The sequence below is a fragment of the Lissotriton vulgaris genome, chromosome 2_1 (genome assembly GCF_964263255.1).
Source record: "Lissotriton vulgaris chromosome 2_1, aLisVul1.2, whole genome shotgun sequence".
In the NCBI taxonomy this organism is placed as follows: Eukaryota; Metazoa; Chordata; class Amphibia; order Caudata; family Salamandridae; genus Lissotriton; species Lissotriton vulgaris.
In genome coordinates this window covers 203945688-203969929 of record NC_141687.1, presented here as the reverse complement: position 1 = coordinate 203969929, position 24242 = coordinate 203945688, and the positions used below count along the sequence as shown (strand labels likewise).

The window sequence follows — 24242 nt, the reverse complement described above, 5'->3', positions numbered from 1 at the left end:
CTCTATTCCACTTTACATCACTTCACTCTATGCCACTCTACTCCACTTTACGTCACTCTACTCTACCCCAATCATGCCTCTCCACGCTACTCAGTGGCACTCTACTCTAGCCACTGTGCTCTACGCCACTCTCTCCACGCTACTCCAATGTATGCCATTCCACTCAAAACCACTCTACTGTACATCACTCCACTCCCCTCTCCTTCATGTAACTCTACTCTACACCACTAGCCATGCTGACCAGCAGCCACGCTGCTGTACAACATGGCTAAAGATATTGCAAAGCCAGTAGCTCTCACATAGGCGAGACCTACTGGCTTTGCCAATGCTTGTTTGTCTGGCGTTAGCTAAGAATTTTTTATGTTGCTGAAATTATATACATAATCTAATTACATGAGCTTTTGCCAGACTTCTTCCATTTGTTTCACATTTACTTCTTCGCAGTACAGTATACAGCATTGAACAAGAGGTCAGTCTTCTTCAGTCATTGGCTGACTTCACTGTGAGAGACAGCATTCTATCCTTCAAGGAAAACCCCCTACGAACAAAGTAGTTCCCTCAATTGTCAGAAACTACAATGGGTAACGTGCTTTTCGAGCCCCAAAAAATGCTTTTTTTGCTTTTAGCCAATGTTTTTTTTTATAGATTGATGAGGGCCCCACTGCTAACCCAACAATAAAGTTTTGCAAAAACATGACAAAAAAAAGAAATGTTGTCAAAGCCAAAAGCAATTGCAGCCAACGCCAGACCGTTTGGGTTTGCCAATGCTTGTTGAGTAGTTGGGTGCCACGTAATTAGTGGAACAGTATGTACACCAAAGTAACCATCTGCTTTTGGAGACCTGTTTGGGAGCGACCCAATGATAACTAAATCGTTGCCTAGAGCAGAACGTACGTATTAATAGTTGGGGACCGTGTAAGGAACACTTGTGCCTGCCTTGAAAGCTGAAGGGATGTCGGCCAGAAATGTAGTCAAAACTGGAAAGCTTCTGTGCACTAGGAGAGATTTACTGGGTGTATTCAGCTCTAATGGATGCCGGCGTGCCGCATCGCGACACTTGCACCGGTGACACAAGGCTGTCATCACTCATCCATGTCCTGTGGTTTAGAAGTGAACAGTGCACGAGAGAGGGCCACGGGTTCGAATCTTGTGATCTTGGGCTCAACGCATCGGTCAAACCATGGACGGACGCCCCACCGACCAGTGCTAATTGTGCATTAAAAGAACGGTGCCTGCGTTTCTCCCAAGTGTACTTTCACAGTGAGTTGTGTGCACGCATTGTCCGAGCGGCCCGAGATGCGCGTCCCTGGCAGAGAGGTTGATGATGGTTAAACAATAACCAAGTGTTTGTGGTGTCAGGCGGCGAAGCGCTGCTGTGTGCGCGCACGGCCTTTGCACTGGTCGCCTCATTGTGTTCATGCCCTTTTGCATCGCTACTTTCACTGTGCACGCAGAAAAATAGAATTTGTCATTTTGAATACTATTGTTTGGTAGATGCAGCCTTTACTGCAACTCGTGCGGCCCCGGCCTCAGTGGTATTCGTCGGAAATACAGAAGCGGCAGAATATGCACTGAATATTGCACAGCAGCCCTGCTTCTGTTAGTTTCGGATTAGCGTGCCACTCCCCGAAAAAGCGCTTCGACGCCTCGTCAGGGGTAGGAAGCGCTATATAAATGCAATTGCAATTACCGATTGGTGAGAAGTATCTGTATCAATATGCAGCACTGTTTGTCACTTTCGGAAATCACGTTCTCTTCTTAGCCTTCTAGAACCTTCCAGCTGTCCTCTGTTTAGCATTATGCAGCACTAGTATTTAGGTAGTTTTCATGGTCTGGCATGATAGCGCAGCTGTACCCAGACAAATACGTGAGAACCTCCAGGAGAGGGGATTTGACTCCGTCCACGTGTTGGGTTCCCGGAGTACCGTTTTGATTGGGCTAAAGTTGTGAGTTTCCACAAAAATGTGCTTGCCCTCCACACAAGACTGATCCTTGTGTTTATCCTGCTGCCTGAGCATGAACTCTCCGGGTGCACACATGACATTGTAATGCTGTTAAAGTGTCTGGATAACTAGATCATTTATGTTGTTTTTCTCTGGCAACAGCACAGGTGGGAGAAGGGGGCAGTCATTAACCTACATGGATATTTAGGTCTGGCTTGACAGTGCAACTATCACTTGACCTTTAAACCTACACCAATATCATTCTACAGTTCTTTGCTTCCACACAAATACATATCCAGTCCCATGACATTTACTTGTAATGTTTCACATTACCATACAACATTCTTTTAAAGATAGACCTGTTGGCATTGTCAGTGCTTTTTTTCTTATTTTTTTGATGACAAAGTACTTCTAACTACTGTGACTTTTTCACCTCAGACCATTCCATGCCCACTCCCTACTGACTCTGTTTACAACTACTTCTAATAATGGACTCCTGTCTTGCAACCTTTCATCCTCGTATGGTTCACTTTCCATTTCACATTCCTCCCCAATAGTGTACTTCTGCTCTTCCCACCTACCACCATTCAATTTTTAAGTTGAATCCGGTATTAATATAATGATACCTTTGACTATACACATCCATTAATTCTACCAATATCCATCCTTGTTCTGCTCTCTGAACTTCCTAACATTTGAACACAGATAGATACGTGCACAACCACAAAATCACATCAAGTAGCAATAGCTTTTAATTACTCATGGTGGGACCGTATATCGCTTTTGTATGCACACTTTGGTATTTTGATTATCAACAAATCCAAACAGTATCTTATGTCGAAAAAAGGCCACGGTAATCATTTTAATTGTCTGCTTTAGCTTGTTGGCTATTGATGTTTCTAAAGTACAGAATAGGTCCCATTATGTGCCAACATTTAGACATAGTCATTGTGAAGTATGTATACTGAATTCAGTTGTCAATCTTACCTGTTGTTAACAATACACATGGAGTGGGCTTTGGTTCCACACCTAGAACATTATCTTTATTCCACAAGCTTCTTTCACCCTTTCGCTTGTGACTTTCAGTCATTTCTTGGAGGAAACTGGTAGAGTATTTATTTCTAACCTAATGCTGTTGACTTTTTGGGTAGGACATTCCGCCTCCACTCCGCTGCGTGCCTTAAACTACATGAGGGACTACTTGACATCTTTCCACTCCTGCTGAATTCCTCCAATGTCCTGCTGCTAACACTGCATGTGTTAGCATTTCGTATGGATACTTCTTTTTTTTTTTAAGTTCAAGTTTATTGAAACCAAAAACATAGCATAAATACAAAATGTAATACAGTCAATCAATGAGAGGCATAAGAGGTATACAAATGAAATTTAAGGAGGTATAATACTTCTAACCGCACATTCCTCACCTTAGAATATCCCCCAGACTGGACCCATAGAATTTGGTTGCGGTAGTCCCATGTACAACTGGGTGGTGTTGTGTAGCTCTGTGCTGGCTCAATACCATCCCATGAGTGTTGGAGTGGAGCTGCATACAAATGCAACTCCTGTGGGCTGATTTCAGTTTCTTTCTTTCTGATACAAAAGACAATGGTCCTAGACCTTACTTGTAAAAAGGAGATTAATCAGTTAACCTGTATTCAATAAATAATTTCTAAATTATTAAAAGCATGCTAAAGAACAATACATCTGCTCATAATACTTAATAAATTAATCAAACAAAAACCGAGAAGTGCAACAAACCAGACTCTACTTCACTATGCATTTTATTTTCATGTCAATTGGTGGCTGGGGGTCGCGTAACTAGTTAGCATGGAGGAGTCTCGGTCATTATGCTAACTAGTTACACGACCCCGAGCCCCATTTATTAAGTATTAGGAGCAGATGTATTTTTCTTTAGCATGCTCAGAAATGATTTATTGAATACACTAAAGGTTAACTGATCAATCTCTTTTTTACAAGTAAGGTCTAGGACCATTGTCTTTTGTATCAGATTGTACCCAGGTCCAAGACCATTTTGGGTGACCCCATTTTTTGTAATATTTTCTTTCTTTCAGCACCTTCTGACTATTCTTGAGCTCCGCACCTGACATTGTCGACTTTATGACAAATCCAAAACTTTTCCACAGTGTGGTAGGGAACAATGTTCCCCCAACCCCGAAAACAATATGACTCAAGCTGTGCGGCAACTGCAGGAAGCAGATGTCGGTCTAGGATCTGTCCCTGGTGTGCCTTTGGTGCCTGGGCTCCAGACCAAACTTGAACTTACCTTCATGCGTGCGATTTAGTGACAACCATTAACTGCTGTCGATCTGCCATCTGAAGTGGCACTTGTCATCCTGGCCGCTAGATTTCCCTCTACTTATTCCAATTTTTCAGAGCGCTGGGGAAAATTTGATGCCTGCTCTCGTGCTCAGATCACTGATTCCTTTACTGGCAGAACTGTTGAATGGAAGAAAACAGGGTAGTCCCTCTTACTTACTCAAGAAAAGGGGATAGCACTTGCTTGTATAATGCCACTATAACTCACGAGATCTTAACAATTGAAGCCACTCATAACAGTTGTTACAAATTAAAAAACAACAATTCAAATAAAATGTCTCAATGATTTATTAAAAAAAGTTTTTTTACAATGTCAAACATCAGATAACTGTGCCACAGTAGAAAATTAAAAAAGAGTGTCAGCATCATGCGAAAATGATGTACATCTCTCAAGTATTCACAATACAAAATTTAAAAACAGCAGTAGATTTTAAAAACAAGTTGTTGTTTAAAATCTACTGCTGTTTTTAAATTTTGTATTGTGAATACTTGAGAGATGTACATCATTTTCGCATGATGCTGACACTCTTTTTTAATTTTCTACTGTGGCACAGTTATCTGATGTTTGACATTGTAAAAAAACTTTTTTTAATAAATCATTGAGACATTTTATTTGAATTGTTGTTTTTGAATTTGTAACAACTGTTATGAGTGGCTTCAATTGTTAAGATCTCGTGAGTTATAGTGGCATTATACAAGCAAGTGCTATCCCCTTTTCTTGAGTAAGTAAGAGGGTCTACCCTGTTTTCTTCTGTTCCCCTAATTCCTCGTCCCTGGATTGGATTTTAGAGGAGACCTCCCTTTCTGTTTAGAACTGTTGAATGCCCTTTGTTTGTCTTTAGCCCTGCAAGGCCTTGCAGTGGGCACTGTTCATTTTGTATCCCTTGTTCAAATCAACTGCTGTGATGAGATTTAAGGTTTGACACGTTTTCTCCAAAGCAGTTTGTGATGTCAGCGTGAGACTTTAACATGTTCTTGACATTCCTCATGTGTTCTCCTTTTGAGCCTATGCATAGCTGCTCACTGTCTGCTTGCCCTGAAGACTGACTTCCTCATTGTGATTACGTCAGATTGTTGTGAGTGAATTGCAGGCACCATCAGTGCAACCACCCTACACCACATTTTTTCCAGGCAACTTATCGCGGAGGCCATTGGGGACCTTTTATGATGAAAGTCTGGACTCTCTACCACATTGGACAATCCATGACTCGAGCAGTGTTCTTTACTGACCCTCAAAAGAGGGGGAGAGGCTCCATCATTTAAAACCTAAAGTGCTAAAAACTATTACAGATATTGTACCAAGTACCATGGAGTAGACCATCAACTTGTTTTGGGTTCTACAAAGCAATGAACGTGAAAGCTCTGCAGAAGAGAACCCTGTTGAGGCAGATAATCCTCTGTATTAAGATCTGCTACACATTGGCCAAGAAGCAATCCCCTGAAGGTGTGAGAGACCATTCCACTAGGGACAAGGCCGCTACAACGGCGTTGACACAAAGGGTGCCTGTCCTTGATTGATATCTACCAGCTTTCAACATGGGAGTTGGTGCATATGTTCACGAAGCACTACTGCCTTGACAGCTGGGTCCAGCGCTTGGTTCGGCATCACTTTTTGGTTTGAGCCTACTCTACAAACTCTCCACGTTGGCTTTGGCATTTATTCTAAGGTGAGAAATCTGTGGTTAGAAGTATCCTTCAGAAGAACAAGTTGCCCCAGTATTGGAACTTTCATAGATTCCCATGCTTTGTATCGTTCCCCGTCGTCAGCCTGGGAGCCTCGGTAAAAAAGAAAATACAATAGCAGTATGCACAAAAGAAAAAGTAAGGCCTAGGCCTCATCTCATTTTGTAGCCTATCTCCCTCTTTTTGTAAAAGAGACCACATTTTTGAAACAACCGTTGTGCTAAGGGAGTCTCCACCGAGCTCTGCTCAGTTTTTTCTCTTCAATTGGTTTTCTACCCCATTTTTTCTCTTCAGGATGTCTGAAAAGAAAGCTTTGTTCAAAGCCTGTGCTACTTGTTCGAAGAAAAGACTTTATGTGGAGGATAAGCAAAAAGATTGTATTTATTGCTTATACCCAGACCACAAGGCCACTGAGTGCAAGATCTGCAGGACCTTCTCAACTAAGATTCTGAGAGACCGGGAAGGAAGACTTCTGACTTGGCTACAGAAAATGAAGTCTCAAAAAGAGGTTCGGTCCAGTGATAGTGACGATTCCTCCTCTGCAACATCTTCGAGGAGGTCTACAAAAAGGGGTAGGTCTCCAGAACCTTCTGCTAAAGCCTCTCAAAAGACCTCTGAAAGGTCTAAAAGGCTTAGTCCCCAAAAATCTCCTCATCACCCAAAGGAGAAGGAGGGACAGCTTCCTGAGGTGTCAAATGGAAAAAAGGCAAGTCAAGGCCTTTCTATTGCTTCTTCGCCATCAGAAAAGGAGAATATCTTTAAGAAGCGTTTGAGTACGCCTCAGGAAGCGAAAGGAGAGAAGAAGATTCGTCCGTCGACGACAATTTCCTCAGGTACGTCGACGACGACAATGTCAAAAACTCAATTGGTTTCGATTTCTGCTGCGTCGACGGGCCCGCCGTCGAGTGCTTCGCCAACGACATCATCGACGATGACTTTGTCGACGATACATCCTACGTCGACGAGACGGACAACCTCGACGTTGACGGTGATGTCGCCAACAATATTGTCGACGACTATGACTACGGCGACGATGATCCTGACGTCACCTCGTCGACGGTACCATCGACGATCAGCCCTCAGTCGACGATTACTCCACCGTCGACGACGCCTCCAGCGATGACAAATCCCTCGTCGATGACTCCGTCGACTATCCAAAAAGTAAATATTTCCATCAGAAAGAGACTAATAATACCGGAAATTACATCACCCCGTAGGTTGACACCATTACCTCCACCTCTTCTGCTAGAGGAGGAATATTCTGATGATGAGGAAAATCCATTTGGGGATGGAGATAGTCCTTCACAACTTCAAGTAAAGTATCAGGACTCTGATTCGGATGATTATTTCCTGGATCAACATCATCCAGAATCTCAACTCTCTCCTCAGGTCTCACTTCAGCAAACATCTGGCCAAGGTATGGTGGCCATGCCGACTTGATTAATAACCGACCTGCAGTTGATGTTATTAGATTATAAGAAGAGGTTCCCATCTCAGACCTCTGAAACCATTCCGCCTCCTCCGCCTCCACCTCAGCAAGCTTCATCTACTCCTGGGGCATCAACCTCTCAGACAGCCTGTGACAGAGGGTCATGATGTGATTACAGTGCCTGATGACGATTATGACACTTCAGATGAGGACCAAGATAGAGAACATGTTCAGAATCCCGACACGGAATGGGATGATAGTTATCTCAGTTCCGGCATCACCATCATCGGACCCTGTGGATTCGCCTCCAGTGGACATAGGGGGCTCCATAACCTTATGGAAAGGGCATCTAAACGATTTGGCCTTCCTGTTCCTGTCTTGCAGTCAGACTGTTTCCTCTACGATTTCAAGGAGCCTTACAAGAAATCAATCCATTCCATACCAATAGTGGAACATGTTTGGAATGAGGGTAAGAAAGGGATGCAGTCTCCAGCTACCGTAACTCTGGTTCTACCGTGGCTGGAGAAGAAATATAAGGCCCCAGATGACAGTCCTGCATGTCTTATTGGCCAACCAAAACCGGACTTGGTCATTTCCTAGGCAGCTCAAAGAAAGTCAAGGAAGCCGACGGCACACCTGATGGCTCCGCCAGACAGAGAAGGCAGGCACTTGGATAATGTAGGGAAGAGGTTTTCTTCTATGTCTAGCCTCCTGGTTAGGGCATCGATCGCACTCGCAATTTTGGGACGATATGATCGCCAAATGTGGTGCGATCTCTCTCCTTTCATTGACCAACTTCCAGAGACTGCCAAGACGGAAGCGAGAAGGATTCTAGAGGAAGGGGAAAGATCTTCATCGGAAATTATAGATTGTGCAATGGACATTGCTACAATGGCTTTTCGTACCTTAGCGGTATCAGCGGTCCTGAGGCGTCAAGGTTGGCTGAGATGTACCTGGTTTCGCCCTAAGGTACAGAATAAAATCCTGGATCTGCCATTTGATGGAGACATTCTGTTTGGCAAGCATGTAGATGACGCTTTGCAGGACATTAAGAAGGACCCAAACGGCAAAATCCTTGGGAACGCTTCAATACAGAAAAGTACCTTTCCGGGGTGCAAGAGGCAAAGGATTCTCTACTTATAGGGGAGGCTATAAGCAACGATACTCCTCCTATTCGCAATCCTCTCAATCATTCAAGCCTCCGTACTCTCAACGACAAAATCAATCGGCGTCTTTCTGTCGCCAATCTTCAAGAGGCAGACAGGGGCGGAGGGTAGAGATACCTCTAAACGTCAATAGCGGCTTCCTGGCTCTGCCTATTGGTCCTTCACCTCTGGTTCCAACGATAGGGGGAGGGATTACGAATTTTCTCGATTGCTGGAAGATCATACCAACAGATCAGTGGGTCCTACAGATTGTTCAATTTGGCCATACATTAGAGTTCCAAAACCTACCACCCCCAAGAGCCCCTCGCGCCACAGAATCAAAACATCTGCACCTTCTCCGTCTCGAAGCCTCTAATTTACTCACCAAGGGAGCGATGAAACCAGTGCCACTCTCGCAAAGAGGAAAAGGATTCTATTCCAGATTTTTTCTCATTCAGAAGCCAGAAGAAAAGTGGCGCCCAATCTTAGATCTGAGGGAGCTACACACCTATCTCATAAAACTCTCCTTTCGAATGGTATCTCTTCAAGACTTCTTACGTCTTCTAAACCCAGGGGATTATATGGCGACTCTGGATCTCAAGGACGCATATTTCCACGTTCCGATCCACCCAGCTCACAGAAAATTCTTACTCTTCACAGTAGCCAAGAGCAACTTTCAGTTCAAAGTCCTGCCCTTCTGGCTCAGATCTACTCTGCGGATTTTCACAAAAGCATTGGCCCCTGTAGCGGCATTCTTAAGGAAACAATTGCTAGAAGTTTTCCCTTACCTAGACGATTGGTTGATAAAGGCTCCGTCTTCTCAGGCAACGTCAAAGGCAGTCGAGAATTGCATCCATCTTTTCAGATGCCTGGGTCTGCGTCTCAACAAGGACAAGTCAGTCGTTATTCCATCCAGGAGGGTCAAGATCCTAGGGTCCATTCTGGATACAAGAAGTTGCGAAGCTTTTCCCTCGGAAGAAAGGCAGAAAAAGCTAATCTCCTCAGCAATCCGGTTACAAGGGAGAATATCCCTATCAGTTTGTCTTTTCAAGTCTTTTCTAGGATTGATATCATCTTGCATACCATTTGTTCAGCATTGCAGACTGCGAATGCGCCCCTTTGCAAGAACAACTGGACAAGCAATGGCGCCAGGTGGACGGCTCTTTCGAGTACAGGATAAAGGTCACCCCTCTCATTCAGAAAGCAGCAGGTTGGTGGGCTGTCAAGAAGAATATCTCGAAAGGTTTCTAATTCAGAATGTTTCTGTCCCCTCTGTTTTTAACCACAGACGCCTCAATGGAAGCCTGGGGCGCAGTCTTACAAGATCTCCAAGTAAGCAATCGCTGGAAGGCAGAAGAGCGTTCGTCATATCCATCTCTTTGAGCGATTTGCCTAGCCTTGCAGGCTTTCAAACGGAGGGTTCAAAATACAACTGTGCTGGTCAGGACAGACAACACAACGGCCATGCATTACATAAACAAACAGGGTGGTCCAAGATCCCTTCTGCTCTCAAAAGAGGCCCAGATGTTATGGGAATGGGCGATTCTCAATAATGTAGTGCTTTCGGCAGAGCACCTACCAGGCACTCTCAACACAACAGCAGACACCCTGAGTCGTCTAAAATCTTCCTGTCACGAGTGGAAATCAGATCAGGACACTCTGGAGGAAGTGTTTCAACGTTGGGGAACTCCAACAATAGACACGTTCGCGACTCCAGAAAACAGGAATTGCCAACTCAATGCAAGCAGGGATCGCCATCAAGGGTCACTGGGGAATGCTCTTTCGATGTCCTTGTTAGGCGCATTTGTTTACGCCTTTCCTCCAATTCCCCTAATTCCACGGCTTCTCAGGAAAATAAAGATGGAACCTTGCAGGATGATTTAAATAACACCAGCGTGGCCGGCCTCGCCAGTTCTGGTTCACGGAACTCCTCCTACTTTCCCAGGATCATCCATATCACCTTTGTCCCATCCCATCTCTGTTGACAATGTCCCAGGGACAGGTGGTTCATCCAGATCCGAGCTCTCTCCATTTGAAGGCCTGGCTCCTGAGCACAGAGAATTCCACTTTCTAGATATTCCTCAGGAATGCAGAGAGATTTTGTCTCAAGCTTGCGCACCAAGTACGAATAAGACTTACAGTGCTAAATGGAAACGATTCTGCCTGTGGTGTCATCGGGAGCTCATCCATCCATTCTCTTCTGCTCCTCATCAGATACTGCCCTATGTTTTATCACTGGCTAAATCGGGCCTTTCTCATTCTTCCATCAAAGTTCATTTGGCGGCTATTTAAAGGTACAGAAGGTCAACTTCGGGTCCATCTCTTTGGTCAGCTAGAATTATCAAGCAATTCCTGAAAGGTCTTTTCAGGGTTTTTCCACCAGTGCAGCCGCCACCTTCGACCTGGAATCTTAATCTAGTTCTGGCTCATCTGATGAGACCTCCGTTCGAGCCAATTCACAAAGCGGACTTGAAATTCTTGTCTTTGAAGTTAACTCTCCTTCTGGCTCTTACCTCAGCTAGGAGAGTGGGAGAATTGCAAGCTCTCTCCATTCTGGGACCTTTTCTACAGTTCAAGAAGGATTCTATGTTTTTAAGGAACAATCCGAAATGTATCCCAAAGGTCCCTTCGGATTTCCATTTGAACAAACCAGTGGTTCTAAAATCATTTTTTCCTCATCCTACGAAGCCTGCAGAACGATCTCTTCATTCTTTGGATGTCCAGAGATGTCTCAAATTTTATCTTGAAAGGACGAAGAATTTTAGAAAATCTTCTCAACTTTTTGTGGCTTTTAGTGCACCTCGAAAAGTACATTTGTAGGGCGGACATATAGAGCAGTGCCCGTACCTTTACAAAAAATTACTGCCTGGACTCTTTCATGAGGAGCAAAGCGGCATTCGGACAAGCAGTACTGTGGGATCTTTTCCCAATGAGAGGTAAGCTTTCCCTTCTATCCCTCCTACCTATGATTTCACATTTTGTATCGCATACGTTTTCTGCATGTATGGTTAAGGTATATATGCTTTTAGGAGAATATTTATGCTGAAATGTTGGGATACGTTTGTAACAAAATGTGCATTGGGGGTTTTACTGCTAGCTACTCTGATACAAAGCATGGGAATCTATGAAAGTTCCAATACTGGGCCAAGAAAACAAGTTACTTACCTGTAACTTTGGTAACTTTCATAGATTCCCATGCGCCCATCCTCCTACCCGGGCAAAGCTCAGCCTTCAGCAAAAGTGGTTACTGTTACACAACGGCTGCGAAAATCTGAGGCTCTGAGGCTCTCTCCTGAGGGTTCTATGGGGTGAGGCTAATCTGATTGGTTGTTGCAAAAATTTGGTCTCTTTTACAAAAAGAGGAAGATAGGCTACAAATGAGATGAGGCCAAGGCCTTGCTTTCTCTTTTGTGCATATTGCTATGGTATTTTCTTTTTACCGAGGCTCCCAGGCTGACGACGGGGAATGGTACAAAGCATGGGAATCTATGAAAGTTACCAATACTGGGGGAACCAAAGTTACAGGTAAGTAACTTGTTTTCTTACTTTACCATCTATAACGCTCTTTCTGATGGAGGATGTATCTAACTACAGATTCCTCACTGCCGTCCTGTCTCCCAGGTCTGTGGAGGTGCCCCTTTTTAACATCTTAAAACATCCCAACCTAGCACTCTGTATAATGTTACTGACGGTGTGGAAAGGGATCAGACGAGAATGTTTGCACGCAGGGGTAGTGCTTGGATTTATTTTTGCTCCATCACTTCTATTGCTGTGTGGAGCTATACAAATACCACCTAGCGACTCCGTAATACTGCTATGCATTTCTCCAGATCCATTTTGGTGTCTAGAAGTTATTCTAAGATGAGGAATCTTAGGTTACAATATCCTTGTGAATGAGTGTTACCAAAGATAAGTAACTTGTTCATTAACCCCAGAATTATTGGCTTTGCCAATGGTTATTAGTGGTTATTTCCTTGTATAAGTAGTGGCCTTCGTGATGCTTGTAGGGAATAGTTTTCATCTTCTTTTCTATGATTGGGTTTGTTTCCGTGGCAACATTGACAATTCTGATAATCGGTTAACAGGTCAGCTTTTCTTATTGATGTTTACTGCGTGTGTATAGGTATGGATGGGAAAAGGAGGAGAATTTCTCTCTCAAGCACTTTAATTACACTTCCTATTAACTCAAAATGACATGTCCTAGTTATCTAATTGTCTTTGGGCTTTCTATTTGTTTTTGTTTTATTAAGATACTTTTCCACTCCTATTTCATTCTAATTTTAGAAATGGTTCAAGCGTTCAATGCAAATATTGAATGACTGGTAAAAGTAAATTCTGTTTTTTATGGTAGTAGTACATTTCACATTTTGTTTTTCCGTGATCAAACATGCATTACACACTAGTTGTGTCACCTTTACCAGGGTACACAGTACTTTGTATCGTGTGTATATTTCAGTGTTTCTGAGTATATTTTGTATTTATAAACTTTGATAGTGCTAATCGAGGATGTCCAGGGCTTCAAGAAATCAGCTGGAAAGAAAAGCTGAAGATGGATGAGTAGGCCAATATACTTGAATCTTCCACTCCACCCTGATTTTGCCACCACAGTGTGTTTCACCTTAAATGTCATAGTTTTACATCCAAATGCACACATTTGAATGGTGCCTTTTTTAGGGCTGCATAAATGCCTGAAGCTTTTATCTCGTAGGTGCTTTTCAAAAATGTTTTTTTTTTTTTTACTGTTTTTCATACCTTTCATGGTGGTGCAGCCTATGGCATATTTGCATATGTTTTGGATAACGTTTTGTGGAATTGTTGCTTGACAGTGGCGACCATCGCTAGACTTGTATTGCCTATTTTATTTGGTTTCCATATACCTTTTTGCCCTGCTCATCGAGTGTTGGAATAATCGAACATTCATTTTAATCCCCACCCGTAGATTCCAAATAGGCCAGTGCATGCATAGATGCTGTTCTTCATTTGCGAGTGACATAGATGACCAATAGGTAAGCTACACCCTGTTCCAGAAGAAGTAGTACAACTGGGGATGATTGTGATACCGGCAAGGATATCCACTGCGGTGTGATATTCTCGCATACCTTCAAGGGAAATTTCAGACGTACGTCAGTGAAAGTAGTACCTCTAGAACGGAAATAGGAGTTGAAAGACTGCTCAGTCATCGTTGCAATAGCATGAAACCCACAATCAATCGAAAAACATGAGGTAATGGGTCGCCCATTTGAAGGAATATGTCTTATCTGTTCTCCATCAAAGATTCCCTCTCCGTTCCAAGGGAGATGCTTTCACAGTCAAGGTACTAGCTGCCTTTATTGTTCCTGAGCGTTGCCTGTTAGGGTCGAACCATTAGCCAGAGAGGTTATTACCGTTCTGGTAAGGACAATAAGGCTATAAGCACCCTGACCCCCAAAAAGGAAGCACCGCAGGAGCTCCATCTCACTTCGTCCAAGCAAGCATCCTTCTCATTGTTTAAGATTCATCTGACGAGTTTGGTGATTTGCTGCCTCGGAGTACTATCCCCACCCACTGCTTTGCTGAAAATCGAATATAAGCCTTAATGCCACTGAGATTAGAAAATAATGAGCCTCTTCATTGGGGTATTTATTTCAGACTGTTTAGTTACATTAACCTCATAGGTGCACCTAATGAAGCGTTCATGTCAAGTGTACTTTCTCTTTAGTGTACTTTCTCTTTAGCATATTCCTGTGAAGCATTCTACCTCTGTAGTGTGGTTGACATGAGCGGTTGGTCAAATGCAGTAACAACTATAAATATATATATATATATATATATATATATATATATATATATATATATATATATATATATATATATATATATATATATATATATATATACATACATATATATATTTTTAAAAATAATCAAAAGCATGATAGAAGAGCTCTCCCGTGTTCCTTTTTTTGTCACTGAGAAGTGCAGTGCATAGCGCGCTGACGTCACAGTATAACAAATTGACAGCAGGCACCGACTGCTTTCACTTTCAAGAGTACTGGAGCCTACCCAAAAAGAGCCCGACAATCCTTTTTTTGTTTTTCTTTCTGTTGAGTTTACCCTCAATATGCCCCTTGCAAGAACTAAGGATGTGTGTGTGCTTTTTATTTTTTATAATAAGTGTTTGGGCTGACTCGCCCTGATATCGGTCTTTTTTCCCTCCAGTGACCTAAAGCATCCCCATGGTAAGAAACAGGAAATTGGGTTAGGGTTCTTTTGGGCATCGTTTTAGCATATTTGCCGACAAAGAGGAGTAACGCCTACATTCTTTCAGCTTGCCATGGAGAATGGTTGCAATATTCAGGCTCCAGGTCATACACCTGAGTTGATTACCCAAGCAAGAGACTTCACATGGTAACAGTTTTCATTTGTTTCTGTTGTCGGCGATAGGTCCAGCCTCACAAGTGGGGCACCATTTTTTCTAAAAGTGAGGGAACACGTTGCCATAAGAGTTTTGTAGCTTCAGGCAGATTCCGGAACTTTTTCTCACAGAAATGTGAAGAAATAAGTGATTTTAGCCATAGATGAAGGGCTGAAGGATATGCTTGGGAATACAATGTTGTGGGATTCATGCAAGTTACTCCAGTCTGGATGCGCTGGGTGTCTAGCTTTCAGTAATGTCTGAGTTTAGAAGGTTTCCCTGAGTGGAGTTGAGCCCAGGCACAAATACTGCTGGTATCCACATGGCCTATATGGGTCATATGCAAGGCAAACATCTTGATCTCTCCGTGTGGTATTTAGGGGTCTTTGTTGGCATGATTTATAAATCCATCCATAAAACTGGGGTCCTTCCACTGCTCACATTTAGGGAACTACTTTTTTATTTTTCATTAAGCACTCTGTAAGAGTGCACGTTTTTTCTTGCTCTCTCTCATATGCTGCTTATCCTCCTTGTTGGAAATGGCCATTTTTACAGGGTTATCCCCAAACGTGTTGCTTCTTCCTCTTATTTATTCCTGACCTGTGGTTGTTGGCTTTAGGACTTAGGGCACTTTACCACTGCTAATCAGTGCTAAAGTGCATATGCGCTCTGTGTAAGTTGTTATTGTGATTGGTTATTCATGATTGGTATATTTGTTTTATCAGTAGGTCCCTAGTAAAGTGCACAGGGCTGGTAATTCAATTGCTACTAGTGGGACTGCAGCACTGATTGTGCCACCCACATGAGTAGCCCCAAAGAGAAGTCTCAGGCCTGCCACCGCAGTGCCTGTGCGCAGTTTGCTGACTGCCATGTTGACCTGGCCAGTGTACCAACTTGCCAGGCCTGACCCTTCCCTTTTCATACACATAGGACACCCCTATGGTAGGCCCAAGGTATCCCCCTTGGCCGGATGCAGTGTATGTAAATGTACAGGAATTTATATAGCGCAAATCACCGAGCGGTTTCTAAGCGCTTGCTTAGGGAACCGGTCCTGGTATTCCCCTGTGAGATAGCCCCGGCAGGGTATCCGCAGGGTGAAAGCCAGGCATCCCGCCGCGAGGGGCCGTTGTGGAGATTAAGCAAGCTGTTGCCCAGAGTCGCAGAGTGTGAACCCGTGAATCGAGTAGGCACCGGAGCGAGAATTGTCGAGTCCATGGACGTTATTAGGACTCAAGACCCCCGCCGAGCCGGGAATTGAACCCTGGCCCCTGGCTGACCTCTGCTTCCAGGTCTGCCTCCTCTAACCAGTGAGCCACACTTCTCCACTAGTGTATGTGAAAGGTAGGACAAGTACTAGTGTGGGTAACATATTCTGATAGTGAAATACTGCCAGTTTCGTTTTTTAACTATTGAAAGGTTAACTAGCTCATAGGACAGAATGGGGAATGCCGTGTAACATGTTTACCTGCATATCTTCCCAAAGGAGTGAGAAAGAAACTTGGAGTCTGGTATCCCTTAACTCGGAATGTAATAACTCATCTTTTAGGAAGGATGGTTTTTAAATTCTGTGTTTGAAAATAGCACTATTAGAAAATGGCTATTTTCTTGTTCAACCTTTCTGTGTGCCTCTGCCTGTTTGTGGATTGACTGTCTGGTTTGGGAGTTACAGGGGCTGGGGTGGGGTGAGTCAGCACTAGGCTGAAAAGATCGAGCTGCGTTTGGAGTGGTGGGAGGAGTAGCACCTGGGCGTAAATAGGCCTGTGCCTGCCTTCCACAACCCTGGCTCCATCTCTTGCTGTGCGTCTGAAGACCCTGGCCCACATTCACTAAGGAAGAAGTTGTGCACTGGCCGAGTGCACCCAGAACTGGTTTTGACTGGTTCCAGGACCCCGCACACATAGAGAACAAAGACTTTTGGGGTATAAATATGAGAGCTGAAACCCCTGAATTTTAGACTACTTCGTGATCAAGAGGAACCTGTTGCCAAAGAGGACAGCTGAAGAGACTGAGGAAAAGTACTGCCATTGCTGTGTGTCTGGGGTTGGCCTGCTGTTTGCTGTTTCTACTGAAGAGAGGCCAAAGGGACTTTGCTGTGTGATGTTTCCCCTGCTTGAAGAAGGACTTTGCTGTTTGCTGTATCCATCTGAGGAAAAGTCTCCAAGGGCCTGAGAAGAGCTGGCCTCCTGTTTCTGAAGTCCTAGGCACAGAAGGACTTCACCCCCAGCGTCCCTGACTTCCTTGTTGGAAGCCCTGACCTGCCCAGAGGTGCCTGTAACTGTGTGTGAGGACCTTGCTGTTGGGGCCTGGAAGCGTGACGCAACGAGGGAGAAGCTTGACACCGCCGCAGCAGCTACCGTTGTCGCTTTGCCGAGGAAGCGTGTTGCCGCTGCCTCTGTTCGCCGCCGCATCATCGGAGAAGCGTTTCGCAGGGCCGTCGCATCGCTAAGGGAGCGTGCCGCCGCTGATCGCCATTGCATCACCGGAAAAGCGTGTTGCAGGGCCTGTCGCGGCTAAGGAAACCACTGATTTTGCCGCATCGCCGTCAGGCGTGCATGAATTGCATCCACGTGACTCATCGCATCAAAGACGCCGTTTCGTCGCATCGCACTGAATCGTCGCAACACATCGAGGCGCCATCTTGTCGCATCATAACCGGAGCGCAGGAAGAAGCGATGCATCGCCTTCTCTGCGACCTTTTTGTTTGTTCTGTGTTACGTATCCAAGATACTTTGAGAGAAAAGTGTTGCATTTACCATCTACAAGTTTCTTTTTGCAACAACCGTTTTTAAAGACATCTGTATGTTGGATTTTTGTCGTTTTGGTCTTGTTTAGTTTCGATAAAGATATTTTGTTTTTCTAAACTGGTGTGGTGTCCATTTGTGGTGTTTTCACTGTTTTACTGTTAATGTTGGTACAAATACTTTACACATTACCTTTGAGATAAGCCTGTCTGCTCCTGCCAAGCTACCAAGGGGTGAGCAGGGATTTATCTAAAGTGTGTATCCTGCTAACCCTGACTAGAAGCAAGGGTCCCTATTTGGACAAAGGTACTTACCTCTGCCAAATCGAGACCCCCATTTCTAACACTCCCCATACTCATAGCCCTGTTGCTTCCCCTTTACTCACACTTGACCCTCTGCTTCTCATGGTCCTTGAAATAAATGTGTTCATTTTACCTACTTGGGTGGGTCAGACAGGTGTCATTTGCTTAATGCCCGCCCCGTGATACTAAGAGCTCTTTCCAGATGTAAGTGGCCACTTTGGGTTGGCAAATAAAGACAAAATAAAATATTTAGTTCTTTATTCCGTATGTGATGCATGTATCATCATACAGGAGCGCACTGACAAAATGAGGCAGCTGAGTCTATGCGCCTTGTCTCCCTCTTTTTTATTTCCTCTTCAACAAATCATTGGCAGAGCCAAAAGGCACACAAGGCAAGACCTGTTTGCTTTGACACTGCTTGTTTAAACTGTGACTCCTTAAGATTTTTTTTGTCATTTCCTTTCTAAATTTAGTGTCAAGTGAGGAGGTTTTACAGATACTCATTGAGTATCATTACCTTTTTTGTGTTTCATTCCTTTCAGGTCCAGTTAAATTAAATCACAAGAGATGCAGCAAGTAAAGTCACTGGGAATTCTAATTTGCTCTCACTAAGGAGTAAATAGAAGTTACAAACGAAGAAGATTTAATGTTGTTTGGTTTGCAAGGGAATGTTTCCATTTGGTAATCTGCAGCTTTCAGACGTGAGTGGAATTATTTCTTGGGCTTTTGCTTGTTGGTGTGCAATGCAGCGTATGATGTGTAAGGGAAGAGTGTGGAAGCAAATGTATCTGATGGGCTTGAAGAGTGGCTGCGGAGTCATGTCCTCCACAACTGTATTTAGTTCAGTTACTTAGGATTTTTAGTTTGTTCAGATGTTTGCCCCTTAGCAGGTGTAGTCGTATGTACATTTAGAATGCGACCTCCGACTCGGTCATGTGGTTGCTTAATGTTTTCATTACCACTGTAACAGGACTCATTAAGTACGACTCTAGCAAGGTTGTTGAATATAAAATTCTTGAAAATATTTAATCAATTTACTGTTTTTTAACAGAGCACAACCAATGTCCTACATGTGTTCAGTAGAAATGCAGGAAGAATTTACTAAAGTGAAATTTCTTAAAATCTTTTAAGCTCCTAAAAATGTGTCTTGGTGTGAAATTTTCCCCAACATTAAATGTTCATCTAATCCTCCATATGACTTGATTTAACTTAATAACAAGGACTGTGTGAGCAACTTCATCTTACAATTGGGCATAATAAGGTAAGAAAGTAAACAATGAAGGATTTTTGTTTTAAACCTTACCCAGGACCTAGATAAATTTATTAAACCACGAAGGAAGTTGTGTGAGGCCTTCTGTATTGGTAACACGTTGTTACTGCGATTTCCTTTTAATCTTGAGACCTCTTAACAAAGAACTCCTTATTGCTTGCTCTGCGCCATCTTTCTCATTTTTAGATCGAGCCTGGGCATCGGATGCGCTGCTCTGCGAAGCATGCTGCAATCAAGTTTAGTCTTGAAGCCCCACCCACTCTCCGCCCATATTTGTCATTGGCTTGTGACAATGTCCTTCCTAAATGCTGTCTTCGAATTCATTATTAGGTTTGTTAGTCCCTCCTTAGTACCGCCTTGTCTTCATTTGTAATCTCCCACGGTATGCCTTATTTAGTCTGTAAGTGCTTTTTAGGTTTTGCCTCGCCAAAGATGCGCTCTGCGCATCTTTTCGGCGCAGGCGAAAACCTGATGAGAAGAATAGTGCGGCTTGGTTCGGCCCTCGTCGTTGATTGGCTGGCTCCGTAAACGGAGCCTTGCCATTGGACGAGGGGCCTGTCCGTCAATGCCGGACCAGACACGGGGGCGTTCCCGACATTCTTTGGCTTTTGCCGACGTCACGGGACGCCGGGAACGCCCCCGTGTCTGGTCCGGCATTGCCGGCACTTCTGCGTCTCTCCTAACCCCGTGACTGGCCGGCCGGCCAATCCTAGCGCGGCCGGCCGGAAGTGCCCGCCCCCCGCAGCCCGGGGGAAGAAGGAGAAGAAGACAGCAGCAGTATGGCGGCGCCCGCGGGGCTCCCGTGGCCTGGAGGGAACCCCGGGAGATGCGGAGGACGTTGCCTCAAAGGATCCCTGGAGGTAGTGTGTGGCTGCCTTCAATTGAAATCCCTGTTTCCTAAACCGGTTTTACCAGGAAAGCTGCCTGGTTAGCGGCAAACCAAAACAAATGAGGGATCCAGCAGGGCTGCGCAGTGTCACCATGCGAGTGTCCGGGCAGGGCGCTTTGCTGTCCACCGCCTCGCAGCATAGATGCGCCGGAGATTTCATGGAGAGTGGCAGAGCGCTGACTATGGCCTTCATCACCGCAGAAATGTGCTCACGGGCGCAAAACTCAAACAGTACCCAGCCTAAAGGAAAACAACTTGAGAGGTAAGGGGTTTGCAGAGGAATGGCCAAGGTGGACAAACTGTCCCTTTGGGAGAGAGGGGGCAGGTGCTTTCCTGTCCCAGAGCGTTTGTCCGCGGTTCGACTATTTGCAAGAATTCCTCCCATTACACTGGGTTTAAGCTGCCAATTTAACCACTGGAGCACGTCAAGATAAAATGCTGTTGAGTCTATTTCTTGACATTACAGATAAATGAACTGTGTTTCGGTGAGAATCGCCCCTCCTGCTACATCCTGCTGTTTCTCAGCTCTCACTGAAAAACTCGTGCTGTGCACTGCTTTGCACGTAAATTTCGTGCAGCGCTGCTCGCCGATTTATCTGAGGCGCCTCGCCTTATATAAATCGGTGTGCACAAGATCACACGCTTTCTCTTTGCCTTCTGGGGAAGCCGGGATAATTAACCGCAAGCCCACTTCTAAAATTAGGCTGGGCTTTTCGGGGTTGGTATGTGCGTGTGGGCCACCGATACTCAGCCCACTCGGCTTCGGGTGCTTTCACTTTCGCCGGTGCTAGCTGCGGCGCCTCCGAGGGGGCGGCATTTCCCGTCTGAGGCCGTGGGAAGAGGAGTCGGATCCCCGGGCGCGGGGACGGTGCCAGGACCCGGGATGGACGCGCGCGCGCTGACCGACGACCTGCTGGCGGTGGGCAGTCTGTCCAGCCGGGCAGCTCAGCTCAGGTGGTACTCGGAGTAGGAGGGCGCAGCGCAGAGACTGCCACCGGGTAAGCAGGGCGGGAAGGAGGGAGGTACCATGCCCCCTGCACTCACACTGAAGCCCCCACCCGGGCCTGGGGAGTTCTCCAAGCAATGGAACCACCTTTGCATTCTGGTGCTTGTGGGTTTAGTTTTCTTGAGGGGCGTCACAAGAAAAATGGATGCTCCCCACTTGGAACGGATCCGAAGAAACACTGAACCAGCGGGTGGGGTCGACACTAGCCCGGGGAGCAGGGTGTGGGACCGTCTTTCTTTAGTCCTTCCAGTTCTCGATTATTGTCTTTTTCCATCCATCCTTCCATTTTTCTTTCTCTCATCTTTTTCTCAGTCCTCTTCCACCAATTCATCCTTCTTTCCTTCTATTATTTTGTGCCTGTCTTTTCCCCTCCTTCCTTCCATCCATAATTCATCCATCCTTCTTTTCTCCATCCGCCCGTCTCTCCACCCTTCTTTCCTTCCCTCCATCATCTGACCTGCTCCCCTTCCTTCTCCATATCCACCCTTCTCTCAGGCATCCCTCACTTCTCCATTGATACATCTGTCCCTCTCTCCTCCCTCCCAGCCATCCCTAGCTCCATCCACCCACTCATCTGTGTCTGTCCCTCTGTCCACCCTTCTCTCATCCACCCCTTCAATCTATACTCTTTCCATTTGTCCCCTGTCCGTCGATCCATCCTTCTCTCCATCCACCTACCCCCCTCACCTCTTATCACCCTCTCCGTCCATGCTTCCCTCCATCCACCTACCTACCTCTCCTCTCTATCCATGCTTCCCTGCAGCCACCTACCCCTCTACACTCTGGCCTGAGAGCAAGGCGTAACTGTGGTGTAGCTGTAAATCTGACTTCTGATCCACCATCTTTCAGCTGTTCAAATGACTTGCAGGGACGCTGCTCAGTAACTGGGCTGAGCATTATATTAGACAAGGGCCCAATTTACTCAGTACATTAATATCCCCTCCGTTTTGAAGTTCATGATCCCCTTGATGGTTTCAGTGTTTGACACTGAGGTCCCCACTGGAGTCTCTAGGAGGAGACTACTCCTGAAAACCAGTGTGGTGGCACCCCAGCTTCCCATGCTGTCTCACCCATTGTAGTGATGAGTGACTGCACCTGGGAGGCCTTGTATTCTGCACATTTTGGCATCTCCATGCTGAAATGCATACTGTAACCAACTGTGCTGTTCTCTTGGCCCGTATATACCTCTTAGAATTTGCCACTTTGAAAGGCTTCCTTGGTTTTATCTCAAATAGGGTGCCTCAATCCACTGATGCCGTTTGTGTACAATGCAAGCACAAATGCGTTTTAGCACACTAAAAGACTGCCCTATTGGCTTTGCCAATGATTGCGTAAAAGTGAAAAAAAGTGCTTTCTGTTTAGAGCCCATAAAAAATATGAAGAATTAGAAGTGACAAACTGCCTGATGATATGGCGTACTTTCCAATGGAAGCACTTCCTGGACGATGAAATGGTACCTTGCGCCATTGGCTATTTGGTATGAGTCATCTACCTGTGTGTGGATCAGAATACTTCTCTATGCAAGTTAATTTTTATAAATTGCTGCGCTGTCAAGCCAGGCCTAAAAAGCCAAGAGATGATTCCAGCGTGATAACTCTCATGAAGAACAGGGCAGACTTTTTTTTATTTTATGAGTTTATATGAGCTTGGCAAATCTGTAGTGGATGCCAATTTTTTTTGTGTGTGTTTTCCAACTTTTTGTGTTTGGTGTATCAAGCTCGTGTACTATCATTACAGTGTGGATTTTTTTTACTCTATTCAGTCATTTTAATGTTGGTTGTGCTCCTGAAACTATGCCCAATCCTGTAGTGGCTAACGCTGGTTTTATTGTGGTTGGTCACGGTCTCACATGACCATGGGCTAAAACAGTGGAGAATGCCCTGAGATAATTACCAGAGGTTCAGATTGATTCCGTCATTCCATCCATAATGCTCCTGCGGCCTTAGTCGCCCCAAATGATTTGGGTGTAACCCCATTTGTACCCGAGATGGCTGTGGCATTGTAACCCCAACTGTACCTCGCTGATGAAGCTGAAACGCATCTGGGGTAACTTTCTACCATTCAGGGCGCTTGTATCCTTGCAGTTCAGGCTGTACTGGCCCTTTTAGGAAGTGGTCAAGACTGACTCGAATGCAGCTGGGTGCTGGCTAGAACAGAATAAATAAGATGACAATGATGGAATGGAATGTGCCCTGAATAGTTATCAGTGAATTAGGTTAATTTATGAATTTCATTTAATTGTTTGTATGCTAAGTGCGCCAGACCGTTCATCATTTCCATGTCTTAATACACTAGGCTCAATCCCCGCCTTGATTTCCTCCGGCACAATTTAATTAGAAGGCACACCTAAGCTGACGCAGGTACAATTTTATTAAATTCTTCTAACGTTTTTTAAATCGTGGCTGCTCCTGTTTTTTAACATCAGTGAACCAAGATGATGATGTTAGGTAGTGGAAACTGTCCAAACTGGGGTGCAGACAGCCCCTCTCACCTTTCAGCCTGGTACCACTGCACCAGCCGCACTACTTCCCTACTGACCGTTCTCCACTTCAGCCCCGTCTAAATTACAATTCCTGCTTGTGACCCTTTTGCCTGCTTGTGCATGTTTTCGTGACCCTGTTGCCTGCTTGTGCCTCCGTGTGCCCCTATTGCCTGCTTGTGCCTCCGTTTTCGTGCCCCTGTTGCCAGCTTGTGCTGTGTGGGTGTGTGTGGAAGGCTCTGTGTGGGTGTGTGGAGGGCTCTGTGTGGGGAGCTTTGTGTGGCTGTGTGTGTGGGGGGCTCTGTGTGGCTGTGTGTGTGGGGGGCTCTGTGTGGGTGTGTGTGGGGGGGCTCTGTGTGTGTTTGTGTGTGTCATTTGCGAGAGATAAAGCTAGTGGCATTGTAAATGACAATGCCATTTATTTATGTTAAAAAAAACATAAATAAAAATAATGTCAAGAGCAATGTCAATAGCTCTAACTTTAACAAAGGCAAAACCATTGCATTGTAAATGCTTGTTTATTTAATGATTTTCTCCTACTGCAGGTACGCCATGCTTTCCTGCAACATTAAGAGCAAGCAGCCTGTGACAATGGTGACCGCTTATTTGAAATTAAATAGTTCT

The 24242-nt window shown here is 44.9% G+C and overlaps 1 protein-coding gene across 6 annotated transcripts in view; it reads left to right on the top strand.

Annotated features, from left to right (window-relative positions):
• Positions 1-24242, top strand: part of RFFL (ring finger and FYVE like domain containing E3 ubiquitin protein ligase) — a 367730-nt gene that overhangs the window by 91389 nt on the left and 252099 nt on the right. The window contains exon 1 of one of the 6 annotated variants that reach the window (XM_086954723.1): positions 18522-18675. The exons of the other annotated variants lie outside the window; for them this stretch is intronic. The gene's annotated coding sequence lies outside the window, so the exon portion shown is untranslated. Of the gene's footprint in view, positions 1-18521; positions 18676-24242 lie in introns of those variants that run through there. 6 annotated transcript variants of the gene reach the window in all.